The 6,622-nt window shown below is 43.5% G+C and overlaps 1 long non-coding RNA gene across 3 annotated transcripts in view; it reads left to right on the top strand.

The window, feature by feature from the left end:
* LOC147575639 (uncharacterized) overlaps positions 1 to 6,622 on the top strand; it is a 270,719-nt gene that overhangs the window by 58,067 nt on the left and 206,030 nt on the right. The gene's annotated exons all lie outside the window — the stretch shown is intronic.

The raw sequence follows: 6,622 nt of genomic DNA, 5'->3' as shown, positions 1-6,622 counted from the left end.
GGTTAAACGGACCGTTCGTTACTTTATAAATATGATGCAGGATAGGGTGATAACCAACTGGATTTGCTGCCTTGGAGGTTACACACCAACTGCGTGCTTCTCCTAGATGCAGGGAGAGTAGTTTTAGGAAGACAGACATTTAAAAGCTTCTCTCCTCACCACTGAGGCACCACCCTGAACCCCACGGGGTAGCATGCGTCCTAGCACCCCAGCGCCCCCGCAAAGAAGCCCTGAGAGCAGCTGGCCCAGTTTGGCTTGTGAGCGCTTAAAACCTCCCTAGAAATTTCCAGAACCTCTCCCCTATCCGCTTCCTTTGCCCACCGCATACATTGCTTCTCTCTGAAAGGTGGGCAGTGCCTAGCACAGCGGTGAGGTGAGCTGTGGGGGGGGGGGGGGGGGGCTCGTTTCTCCCTCCCTGTCCGTGTCTCAGCACATGGCAGGTGGTCAGCTAGGCTGTGTTCCTGAGTTGACCAGGAGCAATTCCCCCTGATTTAACTCTTCATTGCCCACTTTCCTGATCCATCCCTGGGGCCAGGTCTTGGGGATGGGCCACCTAACTTAGTCCTGCTTGGTCCAGAAGCATTTACAAACTACTTTATAAATACATGGAACTCACCTTTGAAGGAGTCCAAGAACCAGGTAAGAGTGGCTGCCTCTGAGGGTGGAAGGAAAGCTCACTGCCTAACGTTTTATATTGCGTGACCTTCCATTTATTTTAGAATATTCATATGTTGCCCGTTATAACATTCATTGGAAATAAAAATTAATCCATTTTCAGTGAGGCTGCTGGACACTCAGAGGCAACCCACCTATTTCTTTAGCTCTGTTCTTTGCAATCAACTTGTGGCTTCTTCCACCCTAGTCTCACCCTTGGACTGGCCCTCCCAGCTTATTGGACTGGCCAATAAGCACTAATGAAAGAAGCTGAGGTGAGAAATTGTCCTCTGAGAACCTTTTCCAATAAAGCAAATTGACACTTTCTGAAGTTTTTATGATTTCTTTCTCTCCTGAACTTCTTGCCTTATGGACTTTGGTGGGCCTGATGATACATCTGTCTGTGGACCTCACATTCCTTAAAGGGGTGAACCCCTGGACTGTTAACTCCTGCAGAGCCAGGGGCCATGTCTTCTTCCCCGCTGTTTGCACATACTGTCTGGCAATTGTCCCATGTAGAGGGTATGCTTAATAAATGTTTGAGAACTGAGTGAGGTCCCTTGGAAAGACATCTTTGTCTGGTTGTGGACAGAGGCACGCAGAATGCAAGTGTCTGTTTCCAGTGAATGACAAGGGGAGTTGTTCAGTTTGTACCCACTGAAGACATTTTATACCAAAATCTAAAAATGTGGGCCAAGAAGACACAAATAATCTTCTTTTTCTCATGGGGCTTACATTATTTAAAAAATGTTAGAAAGGCCTGCACATCTATATGATGAATACTGGAATGATATTTTTTGAATAATTACTATGGTTTCTTTTAAAGAGAAGACCATATGACTGTAGCGTAAAATGCCAAAAGGAGTAAGATCGTGTCTTAGAGAGCTATCTAAGAATTACACATGTTGGAATAACTCTTCTTGAACACGGAGTCAGGGGAACATGCTACAGAGCTCAGAGTAATGGTTACACTTTCAGGCTCTGAAGCCAGCAGACCTGACTTCAAAAGCTTACTCTGGCACCCACAGCTATGTGACCTTGGGTAAGTTATCAGCCTCTCTGTGTCCCAGGCTCCTCACCTGCAGAACCAGGAATTGGGGGAAGATTACACAAGGCATGTAAAGGCCTTGGCAGAGCTCTGGGTCTTTATTAAGCTGTCAATAAATATGAGCTGAACAGCTTGCACAAGCTTTCAGTGTCTTTCTCTGGCCCCATAAACGACCCACGACACAGTGCATGGGAAGGGATGTACTTGGTGAGGCATTTTCCTACAGAAAATGGCAAGGATCAAGAAGCTCTTTGGTTTTCTTTATAAAGGAACATAACAGGCTTTCCTGGGACATATGATACAGACTCATTCCACCTGGATTTAAAAATTGATATATTGCTTATGTTTAGCATACCTTTGTGAACTTTCCGAAGGAAGTCCTAGGAGGATGATCCCCAGATTGCATACGGGTCACTGAAAGTCATATGATGTAAAGGAACCAACTCAGCCAGAAAAGAAACCAGCAGGCGGGAATCCTGTGCCAGGCCTAGAGGTGGAAATGACAATTACCAGCGGGAAAATTTCTGGGGATGGTACTTCACAGAGTGACTACAGTACTAGATATGGGATTTTTTTCAAGCCTGGGATGATAGCTACTTAAATTAAAAAAATAATGAGGACATTTTTGTAGACTATCACCTAACAAATTTCATTAGAAATGAGATCTATCTGGAAGAACAGGAGGGTGAAAACAAGAAATACAGAAATGAAAGACCTCTCTGACTTCTGTTTCCTAGGGGAGCTGTTATTTTGGACACAAGTATTTCCCTCTCCTACCTCCGTGAGTGCGCACCTTTTGCAAACATGTCTCTGGGGCCCTGTCTAGGTCCTCACCAACTCATACCTACCAAGAGTAGCTTCCAGGCATTTTGGATGGGAAACCTGGGAAGGATGATGTCTTTTGTAAGAAAGAGCTTCATTCATTTCTTTATTTCTGTTTTCTTTCATCAATTCATTAAATAAAATGTGTTGGTTATCAGACACCTGGCCGGACAGATAAAGGGTTATAAAATCGTCCTTGACCTCCTAATGCTTATGGTCTTGTGGGAGAGAGATCAGCCAGCATAATGGCGGTATTGTGTGAGTGGGCACTCGGGTGGCTCCATGGAGTAGGTGTCCTGCCAGTACTATGGAGAGCTTGACAACAGAGGGCTGATGGGAGAGGCAGAGAATAAACTGTGACAGGTTGTCAGGGTTCTTCGTGGAGGGCAACATCTGAGCTGGGCTTTAAAGTATGAGTATGATTCATTAGGTAAAGAGGTTAAAAAAGGACATTCCAAGTAGAGGGGTGAGGAGGAGGTAGGGAAGATTAATTATGGTGGGCTTGACTAACAACAAGAGATGTGAGGTGACTGCCACAAAAGAAGAGCCCAGAAAGGGAGTGAGGGCCAGACTGGATGACGTGCTAAGGAGTTGGCTGTGTCCTTGGCAGCTCCACTCACAACTGCCCAGCGTTTGAGAGAGGAATGGCTCAATCTAATTTGCACTGACTAGTGCAGGAGCAGCTGGAGGCAGGCCCATGGGGAGATGGGAACAGCAGCTGCTCATGTGGACATCAGCTGATATATTCTGTCCATGTGCCAGAAGCACCAGTGTGCCTTAATTTATCAATGAACCAATTGACCATTTTCTGTTATGAGACACTCACTCCTGAGTAAGGCACCAGGGAGTTGACTTTTGGAAGGGCAAGTGACCCCTCCTGGATGACATGGAGATCATAGTCCAGGGAGCTCGGGGACAGTCCACTGGGAAACTGCTCTTTGGCCACATGTGACCGGAGTTCTTTCTGCACATTATTGCTTGACTTCTTAGTTCCTAGTGGGTCTAACAGTGGCCACAGGGGAAAGATTTGGGGACTCTGGAGGTTTCTACCTCTTATTTTCCCTTAAAAGATAAATACTTTATGAGCTCAGGGGTGGGAAAGCCACTATAGTCAAAGAAAGCTTCTCAAAAGCCCTCAGATGAGACTGAGACTAGAAAGATGCATGGGGATTCCAGAGGCGGAGATGGCAGGAGAGGGCAGGGCAGGGCCAACCAGGCTGAACAAAGATGTGGAGGAAGAAGAGGGAAAGGCATGTTGGGGCCAGCGAATAGATAAGCCCACTTGGAGTAAAGTGAAAACAGCCAAGATGTAGAGAGCACTTCTTATGTACCAGGAGTCTTTTATACCTAATCTGTAATCTTCACCCAGATCTGCAGAGGAAGGTATAATTATTTTCACTGCATAGTTGAAGAAACTGATGGACATGATCTTGCTCAAGACAAATCCTCTTTGACTCTAAAGCCCACCCTACCCACTATTCCAAACTGCTTGGAAGTGGTTCCTGAGACAGAGTTGGAAATGTGTGCAGCCCTGGGAAATCTGAAAGCATCATTCTTTGAGAGTGAGAATCAGTTAATACTGATGAGGAGGGGGAGGAGAAGAAGGGGGAGGGAGATGATGTCATATAACATTCATTGCACACCTACTATGTTTTGGGTATTGCCCTAGGCATTTTAACAACTGATCTCATTTAATCTCTATTCCATCCCTATGAGGATGGAGAGAGAATGAAGAAACTGAGGCCCAGAGAGGTTAATAACTTGCTCAGGTCACACAACTAGTGTGTTCCAGAAGAAGATTGGACTCTACTGGTATTCCAGAGCTCAGAGGAAGAAGGTTTTAACTCTCTCTCTCTTGGCCATTGTATCTCAGGGTTACTAAGGAAGAGAGTACGTAGCCTCTTTGAAAAAACCATTTAATCATAAAGGTGCAGTGCCAGAGCAACAAGGAAACAACCCGAATGATTCATCTGAGGACCAGTGGCTACTCTGGGGCTGGAGGAAGGTTGGGTAAGGTTGGAGCCTGGGGACAGAGTGCCAGCCATCCTGTGGGGTTAGCCAGGAGACAGCATCTTACTTTCATTGTATCCTTTAGTGCCAGCACACCAATCAGCACAACTAATGCTCAGTTTGGAAAGAAGGCAGGGAACTTCTCTGCTGTACAGAATACCCGAAGTCCAGAGTAGGGAGAAGTTTGGTCTCTGGTACAGATTGCAGAGAAAGATGATATACCTCAACTAGGGTAGATGAGTTAAATTACCTATTGAAGAGACCATGTTTAATGAGGTTAAGTAGTTAGATCAAGCTAGACTGATATTAATACATGAACATAGTACAAAATATAAAGCACGCGAGGGATGCAGTGGGAACAGTAAAACTCCCTCCTCCCACCTTATCTCCTTAGAGACAGCCACTGTTGCCGTCCGGAGATGCTCTATGCATTCAAAAGCATGTGAGTATTAATTTTTAAACGTAAATGCTGAGACCAGTTTAAAATGATATTTATTTCATGGCTTTTGTCTGCATTTTACAAAAGACATTTTGCATAAAATTTTAACATTTCAGATGTTTGCAATGATTACCTTTTCTAGAAGCTGAGGAATTACTCATTTTGCGCCTACAGACGAATGCTTCTCTTAAAGCTCAGTGAAGCGACTCTATGTGAAAGGAATATAAGAACTTCAAATAGCCCTTTCTTCATTGAATAAATAAAATATATTTGGAAAGCCGTCTTAAGACTTTTTGTGATCCAGTCCCTAGGAAATGGTTTGGAAGGAGCTATTATGTTCAATTGTGTTAATCTCCTGGGTCCTTGCATAGAATTTCCACCTTTTAAATGTTTTCAGCGATTACCTCTTCTAGAAGCTCAGGTATTATACTTGAGAAGCTACTTGAAAAATAATCTTACAGTTAACTTTTAAGCTATTCTTATGTCTATTGTGTGTTTTTATTGCACTCACTGTGGGCATAAGAAATCACCCACGGTTAGAGCCGCCACAATAACATTGCTGGCATACCATTAGGGGAGGTGTTTTAAAAAGAAATCTAATTTTAGCCTTCATCTTGAGTTTTGGGGCAGTTTTTGTTCCTTATGCTTCTAAAACTGTAATTGTCAACAGCCTATCTTTGAGAGCAGGAGAAAAAAAACACTGTTTTGTTTGTACATTATTATAACAAAAGCTGGTAAAAATTTCCTTGTAATTATTAAAAATGCACGACTACTTGCTGATTTATTGATAGGTGCGGCTTCCACAGAGGAAATGGTAGGGATTGTTGATGGATGGATTTCTAAGTACCCTCCTCTCTCAGTTCTGGACCCCTAGTCCCAATTATAAGCACACACCCCTAGCTGAGATTTCTTATTTTATGTTCATAGGAAATTCACAGAGATAAGAGGTTGCTGGACTTCTCGATATTGAAAAATCCAGTCTCAGTAGGGGCAGTGGGGGAGGAGACTGAGCTACAACATGTTTTATATTACGGACATGTATGTTCTATATCAAGTCATGTTTATAGTAATGCTATGTGATAGCATTTTTATTTTTTTCCATAGTTATGGGAAAGAGCGACTCTGAGAAGTTAAATAACTTGGCCAAGTTCACAGCAGCTTTTTTTTTTTAAATGGGATTTTAATATAGGACTGAATGACTGGATGGTTATGCCCCTTTTCACCAAACCTTGTTGCCTCCCATGCTAGAAGCTTAGGGTTTGTGCACTGGGACATGAAAAATTTTACTTTGAAGTGGATATTTCTCATTTAAAAAAGAGCCAAGGATGTGGTACCCATTTTGGCTTTTGTGCCCCTTTCTCCTCACGGTTAGCTTTTTACCAGAACGTTTGAATACAAGGGAAGTGACTTCTCAATGGATGAGACCATCAATAGAGACCTACAAAGAATCTCTTATCTCTTTGTTTCAAAATTCTATGTTGTTCTGTAGTTTTAGAGTTTTACTTGCAAAAGGGTTTAAGTTCTGTTGGGGGTGGTGTTAACATGAAGGAACGCCTGGGTGTCTGTACTTTTGTTTTCAGGAAGGCAGTTTTGAAGTAAGACGATCTGCAGGTGAAGGAGGTTGGCGGAGAGTATCTCCGAGGAGTTGC

Source organism: Puma concolor, chromosome D3 (genome assembly GCF_028749965.1).
Source record: "Puma concolor isolate L17-30 chromosome D3, mPumCon1.1.hap2, whole genome shotgun sequence".
NCBI classification, from domain to species: Eukaryota; Metazoa; Chordata; class Mammalia; order Carnivora; family Felidae; genus Puma; species Puma concolor.
Note: the sequence above shows the minus strand (reverse complement) of the source record. Positions and strands in the feature narration are given on the sequence as shown.